This window comes from Mus caroli, unplaced genomic scaffold, assembly GCF_978045245.1.
Source record: "Mus caroli unplaced genomic scaffold, Mus_caroli_1 scaffold_12, whole genome shotgun sequence".
NCBI classification, from domain to species: domain Eukaryota; kingdom Metazoa; phylum Chordata; class Mammalia; order Rodentia; family Muridae; genus Mus; species Mus caroli.
In genome coordinates, this window is record NW_028227267.1 from 120,736,680 (window position 1) to 120,754,424 (window position 17,745).

The window sequence follows — 17,745 nt, forward strand, 5'->3', positions numbered from 1 at the left end:
AATGCACAATGAATCTTATATTAATTTGGGTTTTTTTTTGTAGCAATTTTCCTTTGCACTAGGTGATGTTAGACACCCTTGTTCATGTTTAGTCAATATAACAGAGCACAGGAGATTATTATTACGCCGATAAAGAAAGACCAGTGTGTATGTCTAATTACCCTAGGTGAGCTCTCTATTTTGATGGAAACTGCTTTTGTGTATTTTTTCCTTATCACTATTATGCACTAGTAAGTCAATATATCTATTTTGTTTCCAGGAGTTTCCTTGACAAGGCAGTGCACCAGGTTTAAAAATCATGTCCTTCAAAAGCCTTTATACGTTTATTAGAAGTCAATGTTTAATAGTTTAATTTTGGGAGAGGCTGCATAGTTATAACACGTATATTGATGAATCTTTTTTACTCATAACTACCTAGCAGCAACTCAGAGAGAAAATGTATTCTGCTTAGTTGTTATCATTAAATGGTTAAAGACTAGTTAATCTATGCTTGCAAACTTTATCTATTGTCACTTCTTTTTCTTATTTGATTAACACCTTTTGTCAAGAATAAAATGGAATTATTCAGTTTATTTAAGCTGTGAGCTGTTTGCAACACTGTGGTTTATTTTTTCCTTCTTGGAGATAACAGACATGGACTTTGAGATTTTTCTATCTTCTGAATCTCAGTTTACAAGATTGTCACTCTCTACCTATCCCAGTTGCTATCCTCAAAGCCTTCAAAGCCCTCAGCTAGCTACAGTAAAATAAAATGTTGAGGAGTCATTTAGTGAAGGAGGTGTACAACCTCCACAGTGAAACACTAAACATTGGTTAAAGAAATTGAAGGAGACAGCAATAAATTAAAAGATTGCCCATGTTTATGGATGATTCTTTCTTTATGTTTTTTATTACTCATTTTATTTTTAAGATTATATATAACAACAGCTTTTCCTTCTACCCATTTCTTCCCTCCAAACCCTAAATAGACTCTTTATTTACTAATTGTTACATGCATATATGTGTACTATGTACATATATATTCCTAATATAACCTGCTCCATCTGAGTGATGTCATTGTTAGCTTCCTGAACTAAGAAATGTTGTATGAACACTTCTACTGCTCTTGGAATTTCAGCTCATCTTGTTTCTCTGTTATTCCTTCATTCACTTAGTCACTTTACATTCATCCACACAGCAAATGCTTTGTGTCCACTCTCTGTGATGTACTACAGCATGTGCTTAATTTGTAGCAAGAAACTTAGAGTTTAGAAGTCACCTGCTTCCTTTAAACTCATATGTCATGGAGAATCCTACGGTTCTACCTGGGTTTACTTTCATCACAATTAGTGTTCTTTACACTAATTGGCTAAAAGCATCATTATTTCTCATCCTCCAGCCTTTCTCTGCTATTCCAAATCCTTCATCCAGCTGTGCCCACTTTGCTACCCGCTGCCAATCTGTTACTCCTAATTACCTTATTTAACTCAGAAACATTTTCTTAATGTCTGTGTATGATTTGTTATAACTGAAAGATTTACCATTTAAAGAGAACAGTTTAAACAAACACCAGCTTGGTAAATTCATAACACATATTTTATATAAGAATCCCTGAAGAAGGCAGCCATCACTGATTTCATTCTCTTCATTAGGTGGTGCCGTATCTGCTAATGCAGGGTCATATACCACTGCTTTGGGTAACTGATATATACAAATTCTGCAGTCTTCATGTACACAAGTGAAATTATTTGCTTATCTCATCCAACACACACCTCTTAACTGTGTATAGTTGCTGAGTAGTTCTGTAGCTCTGCTATGGTTTGGGCAGAAATCTTAGGAAATAAATGTTAAATAACATCCCTCTAACTGCTAACTATAAATCCACTTTAATGCTTTTGGGAGAACAGCCATCATTCCTTCCAAAATCTGTTCCTCTCTTCTTGCTACATAATTATACTGACAAAACAAACACAAACAAAAACCAAAAGCAAAACTGCAACCATTAGTGGGTGTTATAGATTTAGCATTAGACAAAAATATTTTGTCTTCTTCCCATAATACCTGACTGATATATGTTCCTGATATAACAGGTAACAAAGTTGATTTAAAGGTAGGGCAGGTGGGAAGGCAGAACAGCTGGTTAATTGAAAGAAAGGCTCTCCCACTCCCACCCCCAACATACTGGCTCCTTCAGTTTCTGCAGCTCACTGCTAACTCTATCCTCCTGAGACATGGGAAAGTAGACTTGCAGAATGCCTCTGAAATATCAGGTGAACGAAGACTCATGCACTGTGCCAGGACAATTCACTGTCTAGGCCCTTCCTACTTCCAAATACTTAAACTTCAAGTTAAATTATTAAATGTACCCATGTTTTATTTCATTTTATTTTTGTCAACACAAGCAGTGCTAGTTTGTTATAGGAAAATCAGGGAAATTAATAAAATAAATTAGAGATAAACATTAAAGTTATTAGGAATTCCAATTCTAGAGACTCAATCATTTTTCTAAATGTTGGCTACGCACATGGTGTGTCAGACATTGAGCTTCAGGAAAAACACTAATCAGGTATGTTCTTTTTTCCTTGGGACATTATCTTTAGTGATGTCCTTATTCTCCAACAGGATATGAATTTTATCTTTCAGTACTTATTTTCACATACATATTCTATTCATCTAGTCATTTAATATGGATATTTTCAAACACTTCTACTACTTTTTTTTTTGTTTTTATATTTCAAAAATCTTTCTCTACCAATAGATAGGAATGCATATAAAATCCTAAGCAAATAAATCTCTGTCTCCCAAGTTCATTAGTATCAGTCCAAATCAAGGCCTTGCAAGGCAGACAAGCATAACCATGTCTTCCTAGATCCAGTTTCTGATGTCACCCCATATTTTGGGAGTTAATTGAATTTGGTATTACCAATTTATTGGTTTGGGCATTGCAACTTCAATTCCTATTTCAAGGCTCTACTTCTTGTCTCCCCAAATTTTTCTTAATATGGCCATAGAACCCCAAACACAGAGCCATTAAGAGTGATGCTTTGAGTGGTTGGATAGATGGTTCAGTAATTAAGAGCACTTGCTGTTCTTGCAGAGGACCCAGGTTTCAGGAACTCACATGATAGCTCACAATTGTTTATAACACCAGTTGTAGTGGATCTCTCAATGCCCTCTTTGGCCCTTGCAGTTTCTACACACACATAGCACACATACATACATGCAGGAAGACATTCATACAAATAGATGAATTAAAAAAGATTTATGTCCGAACAAGACTTTCTAATAACCCTTTTCCCGCTTTCACATTTAAATCTGCACCATACTTTTACAAACCATAATAAATCTTGAAGACAAACGGGGACACTAGTTCCTGATACTGAAATAGGGAAAACCATTATTTCTGTAGCATTAGACTGTTCTCCTTGCCAACTTCCTTCTTAGACAGAAGACATTATTTCCACTTAGAGCAAATGCATACAGCACTGTATGTCTTATGCTATTATTTAAATTAGGAAAAACATCCTGTTAACTTTTGTCGCATTGTCTGTTATCCAGAATTCATTTTCTCTGCCCACTTGACCTTTCTTCTACCCTCAAAGCACAGATGAACCCTTGAGCCTCTGATCCCTTACCTCTTCTTGCTCTGACAAGTGTCCAATCACTGTGCTCAATGACCAACAGCCTTCTTCCTCTCCTAGACCAGATCATTTGCATGGTCTGCTAAGGCACCAGTGATGGAGTCTAGCATTATTTCTCTGGAGTCCCCTCCTTTCCCTCCAGACATGACATCTTAGAGCTCTTGCAGCTTAGTATACAGCTCACAGCATTTCCTGAAATTCAAATATATCAATCCCAGTGTCCTCTGTTTAGTGGATGCCTAATTACTGATTTTATTTTATTTATTTTTTAAATAGTCAAAACGATTTTAAGGAAAATTTGACATGAAACCTGATGTTATTCCTCAGTCAGTGTGTTTAACTGTAGGTAAGAAGAACCACAAATGCACACATATTCAAGCAGTGAAACCTAAAACCAAACCACACAGACTTGCACACATACACATGCAGACACGGACAAATGCTATGTGAAACACAAAGTTTTCATAATAAAATCATAAGCTCATTTGGTTCAATTCTTTCCAGATTATATTTATTCCCATGCAAAAGCAAACTCCTTTCAATTAAAATGTTTATTGGCGGCTCATTATGTACCAAAAACTGTCTTAAGTATATCATACACTAGCTTACTCGGTACTTACAAGAATCATTTTATAAACCAATGAGCTTACTAATAAACTTGACCTCGTCTGTAGATCCAAGACAATGCAGCTCACAGAACTACCAAATTAAAAATTAAGTTTTTATTTTTTAACATACAGCAGGATGAAGATTTATTTTTAACAGATCTGGGGTTATAAATTCCTCACCCATTACTGTTTGTGAAATTATGCAGACCTCCTTCATATCCTAATTTTGAATTTGCTTTTACTATTTGATTTACTCTATAGTTGTTTTTCACTACTGGTCTATTTTAAATGTCTATTCATTTCCTTAAAGAAAGGTCAATTTTCTCATCACTAATCAAACTGCTGTTTTTTGGTTTCTGACATCATTACCCGCTTATTTGTACTTTTTACTTACTTTTGTACTTTTAAAGTAAATTTGTACTTTTACAGTAAATCCTAGAAATGATCTGGAGTATTTCAATCACATTTTCTCTAAATTTATAAGATGAGGGGGAAACATTTACTCATTCCAGTCTGATGGTCTCACTTCTTAAGATTTCTTTATTTCCTACAGTTAGCTTTTCTTGTCAGAAATTTTTAACTGGATACACTATGAGTATGCAGACTGGGAAATAGATGCTTGTAACATGAGGCACAAGGAATGTATATCTGTCTACAATGGTTGTACTCAGACATTGAAATAAAATTCAGTGAAAAAAAATCCATTAGTCAGATCCCCAAATCCATACCAGATCCGGGGATGAAATTCATGTCACCCGCTTTTTTTGACAAGCACCTTTACCCCTGACACATTTCTCTTCTCCAACTTTTATTTTTGAATCTTAAGAACTTTCATATGTGTTAAGAATGGTGCTGTTTAAATTATGCTCACTTACTGTTAAATCTGTGCTTTTTAAATTTTTAAACTGAGGTCTGGAGAGATGGCTCAGCAGTTAAGAACATCGGCTGCTCTTCCAGAGGATCTGGTTTCAATTCTTAGCATCCACATGGCAACTTGCAACCACCTGTAACTCTAGTTCCAAGTGTCTAGCACACTCATACACACAGAAAATAAATACATCTTTAGACCATTTCATTTGGTAAGATTTTTTTCCCCCATGAATTGGGTGCAGGTCTTTGCATAGATCATTTCAGCTCCTAATCATGTCTGAATGAACCAGGTGTCTGTCTAGTTCCTACCATAAAAATAGGGCTTAGAGAGGGCACACCCATAGAGTTAGTGTGTTCTAAGCTGGCAGAGATGCAGGTCTTGTGAGTCTGCCCCTTATACTTTGCTTCTATTAGAACTTTTGGAGGCTTTATGAATGCAATCATTTTCTGTCTTTCTGAGAGAACAAGATAAGAGTCTCTGACTCCTGCCCATCCCAGATTTAAGAAAAGAAATTGAGTAAGGGAATGCCTGCCTGTAGGCCTGAAATGGCAGGTTCTTCGGGTCTCTCTGGAAGCTTCCTTCAGGCCTCTGGAGATCCTTTGTTCAGAATTCTGTTGAGCTGGTCTTACCTTTTCTTCTAGGAGGGTGAGTGGTTTTCTCTGACCCACAGCCTAGGTCACATCACAGAGGGCATTGAGAGCACCATGTTAGTAGAACTAAGATGTGTTGGAAATGTTGATTCCTGGGGTTGCAGCAGAGTAGCTGGCCTTTCTCTCTCCTGCCATTACAGGGTCCTTGTAATTACTTGTAAAACCCTTTATTTTTTTCACCTCAGAGCTGAGAACACTGGTGAGACGTTGCTTTGTGTCAGGTAGTGTTCCTAGTTACTGCTTTCTCTCTGAAGAAGTTCTTATCCTCAGTGTATTCATCAACATCCACAGGCAAACAAATGTGTAGTTTAGTATTTGAAAGTATTTGCCTTGGTTTTGATTGTAGGCTCTTTTTTCTCTCCTCTCCCTTCCTGTCTCCCCCTTTATTCTCTCTCTCTCTCTCTCTCTCTCTCTCTCTCTCTCTCTCTCTCTCTCTCTCTCTCTCTCTCTCTCTCTCCCCTCTTTCTCTCTCTCCCTCCCTCCCTTTCTCCCTCCTCCCCTTCCCTCTCCCCCTCCCCCTCCTCCTTCATCTCCCTTTATCCTTCTCTCCCTCTCCCAAATGTAGTTTATCTCTTGGGTTCCTTTTGTGTCCCGACCTTCACTAACTCAGATGTTGTTTTGCTACAACAGACTGCTTCAGGCTTTACTGTTTCCAGCAGGACTCCAGGCCACCCAAGGTGAGTGACCACACAGACAGACAAACACATCCAAGTTCCATCTTCAAAGACAGACACTTCCTTTGTCCTTTTCCAAAAGACTACTTACTAGAAACAGAAAATGTATCCTTTATTTTTTATGCTGAATCCCTAAAGTCCAAGTAACAACAGCATATTATTTTTCTCTGGTTCTCTCTAAAATGAGGCTAAAAGCAATGTAATTACTTTACAAAAGATTTGAGAATATTTTTTTTGTTGTTTAATGAAAATTAAACTTAATTCAACATTTAACATTATTGAGTATAGTAAAAGAATTCAGAATAAACTATCATATCTGAGCCCCATTTTGTCTTATAATCTTATATGTTCAAATTAGCATAGTATGGCAGAGGGAAACAAGTCTGTATTTGTGTTATATATGACATTGCAGTTAAAACAAATTAAGCAAACAAGCAACAGCAATAACAACAAAGAATTTATTAACTGGGCCTGTTGGTGCAGGCTTAGTATCCTAGCTGCTAGGGAGTCTGACCCAGGAATACCACACATTCAAGTCATTAGGGCTATGTGGTCAGTTGAAGGCAAGCATTGGCAACTCAGTGAGATTCATTCCTCAAAACAAAGAGTAAACACAAGGCTGAAGGTAGTTCAGTGGTACAGCACCTGTCCAATAGAGTCAAGGCACTAGTTTCACTCTTCAATAGTCAATATACAGATGGATGCATGTACAAAATTATTTTATATTTTAAGAATACTTAATATAAGCTATTTCCTCTGAACAAAGCTTTGGGTAATTAATGCTATTCATCATAGAAATAACATTATAAAGCAGATAACATCATAATGTCATAAAGCAGATATCTAGGATTTATTCATTTTGCCAAACTGAACTTTATGACCAGCAGTTAGAACCCCCCATTTCTTCCTCCTCTATACCATGGAATCCAACATCTTACTTTCTGCTTCTATATCTGGTGACTTTAGATTCCCTATTGACCACAAAGTGAGGAATCTGGAAGTCATGGAGATTAACTATTCTCTCTCAGCCTTTATTCATAAAACTCAGTCAACCTGCCAAACTAGTCTTTGTCTTCTCCTCTAGTACAGACATTTCTAACTCTTTGACATCCTGAATAAAACATAGGTGTATTAGATTTTAAGGAAAGAATGTCAAAGTTAAAAATCACCATGGGATCTTGTGATTAGTCTCTGAAGCCTTCCTTATCCTTCAAGGAGAGAAGTGACTCCTGAGAGATATCCTTTAACATCCACAGGAATACAGTGTCAGAATGTCCTGTGTGTGGGCTCTTCAGCAAAAACTCTTACAGTGTACTTCTGGAATGAAACCAGAAGCAATGACAATAGATCACACTATTGTTCTGAGGGTTGTCAGGACATGTCAGACTAAAAATTCAAGGGGAAGTCACAGCACATAGACCAATCAAGTTGGTGATGACCAGGATTATCCCTCCTGGTGGCTAGCTTTAATACTGATAGCATATTGCTATCTATGCAGCCTGATAAGAAAAAGGCTCAGAGACCTCTGTGGAAGAGAGAGGGCAAAGATTGTTAGAGCTGGATGTTGAGAATGATCAGAGTGAAACTTTTCTGGGGGTGTGACAGTGCCAACTGCTGTGCTCTTGAACTCCCAGAACCCTGGTTGGCTGCACAAGATCAAAACAGTCAGTCTTCTAGTTTGTTTTGGGAAAAGGTTCACAAGCCTCTTTTTCAACCAGGGAGCTATGGATAGCTCATGGTTATAAGAAAGAGAGTCAGTTTTCTTTAGGGGTGTGACCCTTGACTCTACTTTGGTGTATGGCTCTTTATAGGGAATATCTGGGCAACACACATTTGACTGATTTTTTTAAAGACAGGAAATTAGAGGTAGGGAAATGACAGGCGGTCTAGTCATTATTGGGGGAATAATGGAAGTGAATATACTCAAAATATATTCATGAAATTTTCAAAGAATAAAATTATTTTACATGGAAGAAATATTTTAACTGGGAAATTGTATTACAGATCACTCGGGGAAGTTATTTTTCTCCATTAAATATCTCTATCTATCTATCTATCTATCTATCTATCTATCTATCTATCTATCTATCTATCTATCATCTATTTATATTGAACTGAGGGAAATGAAAATGATAATTCAAGGAAAGTTCTTCCCAAATCAGCAAGTTTTATTATTCTTTAGTCTTATACAGTTTAGTATCTGCACTTTAGGCCATGAAAAGAATGGTTAAAAACATTTTCATGTTTCATGCTCAGAAGATTCCTATCTGCTTCCGTTTCATATTGTTTAGTTTTCAAACGTCAATAAAGTTTTATAACTAAAGTCTCCTGGCTATAAAACATGAAAGACTTATCTTGCTAATATAAATGTGTATCTTAGGTGTGAAATACTTCTATAATTTATACTTTTGGAAGGTATTTGTTTTCTAGAGAGGTAAAGAAAGAGCATGTCATTGGTTGGGTAGGAAGATGGGGAGTATCTGGAAAAAGTTGGGGGAGTGGGACCATGATCAGAATATACTGCAGTATATTTAATAAAAAGTATTAAGTAATTATTTTATTAAAATATTTCTTCTACTCCAGAAATCATATGTGGGTTTCATAATAATAGCAGTTAAAAAGAAAAGAAATAAAATAATTTAGCTTGTGCTTTGAAAATTAGTTTTCTGTAGTCAAGACAAAATAATAATAAAATTGTTCAGAATTCTATAATCTCAGAAACACTACTTGTGTTCCACCCATTTTTCCATTTTAATCTTTTTTCTTTTTAACCAAATCTGTTAGCATTTTGTTCCTACTGGTAAAACTGTCATCCACCTCTATTCCCATTACCACAACAGATAGGTCATCTAGTTTCTCCAATACCAGCCTTATTCCCAGCATTCTAACACTTGCTAATGATAAGTATAGGTTATTATTACACATCTGACAGAGGATTAGTATCTAGAATATACAAAGAATTCAAGAGAAAAAACATAAACAGCAAAAACTCAAACACTGCATCAATAAATACATTAATGAAGTACAGAGATAGTTCTCAAATTATCAAATATATTGTCAATACTTACTTACTCTACATCCTTAGCTATCAAAAATGAAAATTAAAACCACACTGTGATTCCATCTAATAACAGGCAATAGTGATAATTCAGAAATAAAACAATACATGCTAGCAAGGATAGGAGAGGGAGCAACCACTACACATTGACTGTGGGAATGAAAAATTATCAAGTGATTGTGAAACAGCATGGAGACTCTTTAGCAGGACAAAACTAGAATTACCTACAGCCAAATTATGGCATTCCTGTGTCTATAACCAAAGGACTCTACATGAGCATACTATAGTGACAACTGTACATTTATTGCAGCACTTAACACAGTAGCCAAGATATGGAATCAGCTTAGATGTCTGTTAAGAGACCAATGGCTAAAAAAAATGTGTTGTGTACACAATGGGATTTTTATTCTACCATAAAGATAAATAAAACATGCATGCTGGATAATAAATTACAACTGTTCCCCATATTTTAATAGGGTTATTTGGTTCTCTGGAGTTGAACTTCTTGAATTCCTTGTATATATTGGATATTATCCCTCTATTTAATGTAGGATTGGTAAAGATCTTTGCCCAATCTGTTGGTTGCCATTTTTGTTCTACTGACAGTGTCCCTTGCCTTACAGAAGCTTTGCAATTTTATGAGGTCCCATTTGTCAATTCTTGATCTTAGAGCATAAGCCATTGGTGTTCTGTTCAGGAAAATTTCCCCTGTGCCTGTGTATTTGAGGCGGCTTTTCCCCACTTTCTCTTCTATTACATTCAGGGTATCTGCTTGTATGGTGGAGGCCCTTGATCCACTTGGACTTGAGCTTTGTACAAGGAAATAAGAATAGATCAATTTGCATTCTTCTACATGCTGACCACCAGTTGAACCAACACCACTTGTTGAAAATGCTGTCTTTTTTCCACTGGATGGTTTTAGCTCCTTTGTCAAAGATCAAGTGACCATAGGTGTATGGGTTCATTTCTGGGTGATCTACCTGCCTGTCACTGTACCAATACCATGCAGTTATAAAATGGGGAACAGAGATAGAGAATTCTCAACTGAGGAAACTCGAATGGCTTAGAAGCACCTAAAGAAATGTTCACCATCCTTAGTCATCAGGGAAATGCAAATCAAAATGACCTTGAGATCCCACCTCACAACAGTCAGAAAGGCTAAGATCAAAAACTCAGGTAATAAGAGATAGTGGTGAAGATGTGGAGAAAGAGGAAAATTCCTCTATTGCTGGTGGGATTGCAACCTTCTGGAAATCAGTTTGGCGGTTTCTCAGAAAATTGAACATAGTACTACCTGAAAATCCAGCAATACCACTCATGGTCATATACCCAAAAGATTCTCCAACATGTAATAAGGACACATGCTTCACTATGTTCATAGCAGCCTTACTTATAATAGCCAGAAGCTGGAAACAACCCAGATGTCCCTCAACAGAGGAATGGATACAGAAAATATGATACATTTACACAGTGGAATACTACTCAGCTATTAAAAACAATGACTTCATGAAATTCACAGGCAAATGGATTGAACTTGAAAATATCATCCTGAGTGAGGTAACTCAGACACAAAACAGCACACATGGTATGTACTCATTGATAAGTAGATATTAGCCCAAAAGTTCGGAATACCCAAGATTCAATTCACATATCATATGAAGCCCTAGAAATAGGAAGACTAAAATGTGGATGCTTCAGTGTTTCTTAGAAGGGAGATTAAAATACTCACAGGAGGAAATATGGAGACAAATTGTGGAGCAGATACTGAAGGGAAGGTCATCCAGAGACTGCCTCATCTGGGGACCCATCCCATATACAGCCACCAAACCTGGACACAATTGTGGATGCTAGGAAGAGCTTGCTGATAGAAGCCTGATGTGGCTGTCTCCTGAGAGGCTCTGTTAGAGCCTGACAAATACAGAGGCAGATGTTTGCAGCCAACCATTGGACTGGGTGCGGGGTCCCTGATGGAGGAGTTGGAGAAGGAACTGAAGGAGCTGAGGGGGTTTGCAGCCCCATGGAGGAGGCAACAGTGTCAACCGGGTAGACACCCAGAACTCCTGGGGGCTGGACCACCAACCAAAGAATACACATGGGGGGAACCATGGTGCTGGTCACATATGTGGCAGAGGATGGCCTTGTTGGACATCAGTGGGAGGAGAGGCCCTTGGGCCTAAGGGTGTTCAATGCCCCAGTATAGGGGAATACCAGGGAGGGAAGATAGGAGTGGGTGGGTGGGGGAGCACCCTCATAGAGGTGGTGGTGGGGTGGGATAGGGGGGTTGCAAAGGGGAGTCCTGGGAAGGAGAAAACATTTGAAATGTAAATAATGAAAATATCCAATAAAAAATTACAACTGGAGATCATCATATTAAGCCAAGTAAGCCAGTTGCACAGATCAATACTTCTCTCACTTGTAGACTGCAGATTGTTTGTAGATGCATAAAATCATATATATACATATATCTATATAATATATTCATATGCATGTATATAGCATGAAAGCAAAAGTCAAAGAGAAGGAAGGAGGCCAGTTTGTGGGAAAGGAGGGGTAGAAAAGGCTGTGAGGTGAGTATAGTCAGAGAATATATTAGAAAATGTTCCTAAGAAACTCATCACCACTCACAATAAAAATATGCCACAGAAATATTAATATACACTAAGGACTCGAAATAATGTAACACTTGTTATCTGCCTGATACAGAGCTTTTGTACTTTACTATTAACTCACCCAATTAATTTCCAGCTTTTACATTTTTCTTTCCTTTGTAGTTCTCATTTTTCCATTTTCTTTGCTTCTTCACCTGGAGTTTTCATTCCTAATGTCCTTTTAGCTCTCAGAGCTGTGAGAAGCCACAAAATTTCCAAGCCACATTTTTCCCACCCATATTACTTTTAGCTATCAACAATACTTTAAAATATCCATTCTATAATGCTAAGTTTATATTTGTAAGGAATCTGCACTCAGAACTTTATTGAAGATAGCAAATATAAGTGCCTCAAAGTAATTTTTCTCTTTATTTAACTGATTTTCTGATATTCATGTACTTCAATCTCACTGCTTTCAAGCCTTGTATGCATCTTCTTTTATTTGAGCCTATACAGTAATTGTTCTGTAATATTTTTTTCATTTCATTTTTAGAATATTATTTTACTGTTTATTGACAACTTGGGATAGAGAGTATCAAGTCAGTCTGAAATTTGCACACATATAATTTAAAAAGAAATCAAACACTTGGTCAGAATGCTGATGAGTTATTTTCCTTCTCATTTTCAAATTCAGTCTTCACCAGGCTATATGTAGACATTGGCTCTGCTCTATTTATTTTTCCTGGCACATGACTGCCTATTTTGATCCGTGTATTTGGATACTTTTTATCTAAAAGTGGAAAATGATCTTATTTCACTCTGAAACATGGCTGTGTTCCATTTGTGCTGTTTTCTTGGTCATGAAGAGCATGTGTGTATGTCTTTGTTGGCCATCTTCCAGACATGCCATCCTCTCTGCAGACAAAGTGTTCCTTTCATCTCTTTCCTTTGTATAATTGGATATAATTTTCCCTCTTGATCTCCCCACAAATGACTCCTTTGGCTACAGGGTTCTGGTCTTTTGTATTTCTAATCTTCTTTAGCTATGTCCCTGGAGCTCTGCACCTGCTCCTCCTCTGGACTAACTGGTTCAGTCCCTGACAGATGAGCATATTCCTTTGGGTCTAGCTCTTCTTGCCCTGGGACCTGCTGGGGAAAATGCTTCAGAAGTGAAGCATTTGTCTCACTAACATCCAGTGTCCAGGGTTAATCATCACCGTCCTAACATTAGGAGGTTGTTCTAGAATTTCTCTTTCTTCTGTTTGTAAGACTCTCCTAGAGAGAGCTGTAAACTGTAGCATCTCTATGGACTCAACCCAAAGGCTTTGTTTCTAAGGTCCAGAATCTATGTTCCTTTTCTTCCTCAACTTGTGGGTGCACAGTTTTAAATAAAATTCCTTTGTTCACTTATTTGAAGTTTATGTTAAAAAAAGGAAAAAGCAAAACATTAGACTGAGCAACACCCCTATTTTGCCTAAAAATTCTTGCATTTCAATATAAAGGTTTAATTTTGTTACTTTGTTTACAGGAGAATTTCTCACAAATCTAAATAGCTCAAAGGTCATAAGGTCAGGTTATTATTTATTTCCAGAGGGAATGTCACTCACACATGTTTTTAAAATGTCAGGTTTATATGTAAAGCATGGAATATAGTACTTATATTTAAAATTATATTTTATGGGGTTGAAGTGATAACTCAGCTGCTAAGAATACTAAATAATTTTTCAGAAAAAAGAAACACTTAAGATAGCATTTGATTAATGTATCATTATGTCCTATGAAAAAGAAGAAGCAACAAGTAGCCAATGACAGATGTAACAGTCTATCAAGTGAGGCTATGCTTGTTGAGGATAGTGCTATATAGTCTTACAAAGTTTTAAAGTAAGCAAACTATATAGAAATACTTCAAATGTTTATAAAAAAATAGTATGTAAAACCAATGGCATAAAGACTGATCAACATTATGACCACAGCTATGCAAAATTCTGAATTTAACAAGGCTATTAAGGCTACTAAAAATGTGAATGTTGTAATCATTTGTATTAGGTTGTTAAAAAAAACTATATGGATGTCTCTTTTTTCCTATGTTTTGCCTCTATTTCCTTTATTATTTAAATTAAAACCCTATTTAGTTTTACCAACATGACTGCATAAACGCCTGTTGAACAAGGACAACAGCAATGGGTATGCTATTGTAGACAGTACACCAAGAACCACTAAGGAATGCTGAGAGGACTACTCAGGAATGCTGAAAGGAGGGTAAATGGTCTTGCATAGGAAAGAGCACACCAAGTGGTAATCCAATACCAAATGGTCAGACTAAACACATACACACAAGCAACATTATATAGACTGAGTAGGTTATAATTAGTTATACATATGAATATGCATATGTAAACATGTACAATAATGAAATAACAGGCCATGAATTTGAAAGATAGCAAGGAGGAGTATATGGGAAGAATTGGAAGGAGGAAAGGGAAGAGAGAAATGATGTAATTATAATATCAAAAATATATAAGAAATATTTAGAAGAAAACACATATTCAAAATATTACATCGTCTGTACAGGGAAAGTTATGAAGGCACAAAACTTCTTGGGAAAGTCCTTGACATGGATGAGACTCATATGACTGGATAGGTATTCAAGTTCTAAAGCAGATACCATTGGGAGGAGGGATAATTTACAGACTCTGGAAGCATAAGAGCATCGTTTCCAGACCCAAACGAGAATGGAGTACTCCTCACTGCTTGACAAAGCACACATGAAAATACATGGGTCCTTTCCTGTTAGATTCTTAGGGGCTAGGCCCATTTCTTTCCTTTACAGAACACCCAGATCCTAGTTCAATACCTGGCTTACATTAGACTATCATGGGTGAGATTGAATTTTTCCTTACGGAGATCTACGTGTGACTTGTTTTCCACCCAGGCATATAAATCTAAAATTATCTTAGCACCACTGATAAAATAAATATTTTTCCCACAGATACACACAGGCACATACAGTCACTCTTTATGCGGGAAAGAGAAAAAAAGCAAGTGGAACATACTGCCATCCACAAGGGGAAATAAAACACTATAAATCCTTTAGATATCTGAACTGTGAGCAAATGATTCTGAGTAGATTTTCTTCTTTTAAATGTGCACTTTTTCCCCCCTCTTGAATATCCTTGCAAGCCATACCCAAAGTTGTAACTGTATTGTTACCATTTCACAAATTATGGATTTGTTTTTATAGTACTTCTAATCCCATCCTCTCCAGTAAAAGTACATTACTCACCTGTGATCAGGTAAGAGAAGCCAATGGCCTTTCACACAATTTTTTTCTTTTAGCTATTTGGCAAAGCTCAAGTTTTTCCCTTTCCTTATATGGATTTATATAATGGCACAAAATTATATCAGAGGAGACTGTAACACCCACATAGAACAGAACGGAACCAATCAATTCAGAAATCAATTTCTGAGGTTGTGGAGATCTGAGAAGGCGTGGCTCTTATTTGGATTGTTGGACAATCTGGATATAAAAAGACTCCTGCTGTTAAGAAACTGCCACAGTCCCTGCTCCTCTCCCAGGTAACAAAGACACAGCAGAAGCTATGGAACAAGGAATCAAAAATTTAAAAACAAAAGCAAAAACAGCTACCTGTTAATTTTTGATCCCACATGAGAGATGAGATTACAGGAAAAAAAAAAAAAAAGCCACAAGGGGCCTCACTTCCCATTTCCCACAGGGAAATTGAGGAAATCTTCCAAAGGTCATGTGTGTGTGTGTCTGTCTGTCTGTTTGTGTGTGTGTGTGTGTGTGTTCACACATCTTTCACAATACAGTCCTTGGAAATTTGGGCCCAAAGCTGATTTTTTTTTTTCTAGTAAAGAACATAGTGTCCAGGTTCGGGGACATTATGTTGTCTTAAAGGAACATTAAAGTCAGAGAAATAACTAACCCCTAGGTCACACAGTTCTGGACCCATTTCCAGACTCTAGCCAGGCCTTCCAAACTGGGCTCTTAAAGGTTCAAAGACAAAATGCAGTTGCTTTGGCAAGACCAAACTTTGCTTGCTGATAAGGGCCACTCTAATGACAGCTGCTCAAACAGAACAATTAATAAAATGAGAGCAAATTAGCAAACAGCAGTCCGCAGGATTATGGGATTGGGCAAGGCCCAGAAGGCCTTCCCAAAAGCTGATGGAGCAGAGGTACTCCCCAAACCCTCCTCCCAGTTGTGGGTTGACCCCGGTGAAGGCCAGAGGCAATCAAGGCCATTAGCAATCAGGGCCAGCATAGTGAGGGTCTGGATGCATGTCAGCCCCACCCCCAGCCACCTGCTTCCCCCACCTCCAGCACCTGCTGGATGCCAAGGCTGGGCAGGCCCCATCCAGCGGCCCAAGGCTTCCAAAGGCCCACTTGGGAGCAGCTTGCACGGGGGTCCAGAGGGCGCACAGTAGCGCACAGTGGCTCCCAGAGTCCCTTCCCTGCGTGCCCAGACTGAGCTGTCTGCCGCCTCCTGCATTCCCAGAACCCTGCCCAGGCCAGGCCCCAGCGAAGGATTAGCGGGACGCCTCCCGGCCTCCGGTGTAAGACGCTGTGCCCGCCTCGCCGCAGCCTCCAGGGCCAGCGGCCATAACCAACCTGTAACCGCAGCGCGCGGAGTGGTCATGGTGCTGGGGCTGCAGCGGCGGCGGCGGCGGCGGCAAGCGGGATCCGTGCGGGGCGCGCCGGCCTGAGCGGGTGGGGACGCGGCCCCTCACCTATGGCGGCTCAGTCAGCTCCGTGCTGGTTCTGCACTAGCGTCTGCCGCACGAGCGAGGGGCACCGGGAGAGCTGCAGGAGTCCTGGCCTTGCGTTTATTCGCTTGCCTTTTGCAGTTGGCTTTGCTGCGCGAGCTACAGAGGATGCTCAAGGCAGCGCCGCCGCAGCTGGTGGCCAGTGCCAGGGTCTGTACTTGCAGGTGGCTTCCCTCTCTCCTCCAGCAGCCAGTCTCAGCAACAGCTGGGCAGTCTTCTCAGGCTGTTCTAGGGGCTTCTGCTTCTCTAGGCCTGTGTGCTACTGTAGTCCTACTTTATACAGTGGTGTCTTAAGGGTGCCCTCCTAAGTATGAAATTGCTAAGTAATAAATACATCAGTAATTTTTCAGTCTTTTAAATATGTCATCATGTAGATAGAGGCTAAATAAAGGGTGTTCATACATGGTTAACTCTATACTCTATTTGCAGCACTAGGGTAGGCTGAAGCTGAGGTCTTGTAGGGAATCCAGTAGAATAAGTGTAGGGACATTTTGCATCTCAACTACCTTGTTCAGGCCCAGGAGACACCGTCCACTGCACTCTCATTCCTAAAGGTTTATTTGCCCACAGTTGGTTTTAGCAATCATGCAGGAGTTCCCAGCCTGTGATTTCACTATCACATATACACAAAAGCATGCCTTTCGCAGTTGTCTTTGAAGCACTAAGGATCAGATGAAGCTTCCTCTAAAAGGAAACTTAAGTGAAAAACAACTGCCTGTCACAAAATGTTGTATCTCTAGCAACCAACGTAAAATTTCACACACACACACACACACACACACTTTAAACAAGCATTTTCTAGCCTTATATATTTAATTTGCCACCTTTACAAACAAACCAATCTTCACAACCCTATTTGGTTCTTTGTGGAGTATTTGTTTCTGTTGTT

General features: G+C 38.4%; 1 protein-coding gene across 2 annotated transcripts in view; it reads right to left on the minus strand.

Annotated features, from left to right (window-relative positions):
• The window catches only part of Nalcn (sodium leak channel, non-selective), a 324,306-nt gene extending 307,165 nt beyond the window's left edge, over positions 1-17,141 (minus strand). The window contains exon 1 of one of the 2 annotated variants that reach the window (XM_029469212.2): positions 16,821-17,141. The gene's annotated coding sequence lies outside the window, so the exon portion shown is untranslated. Of the gene's footprint in view, positions 1-16,701 lie in introns of both variants that reach the window. The other variant, XM_029469211.2, reaches the window with a different exon arrangement.
• Positions 17,142-17,745: the final 604 nt, after the last annotated feature.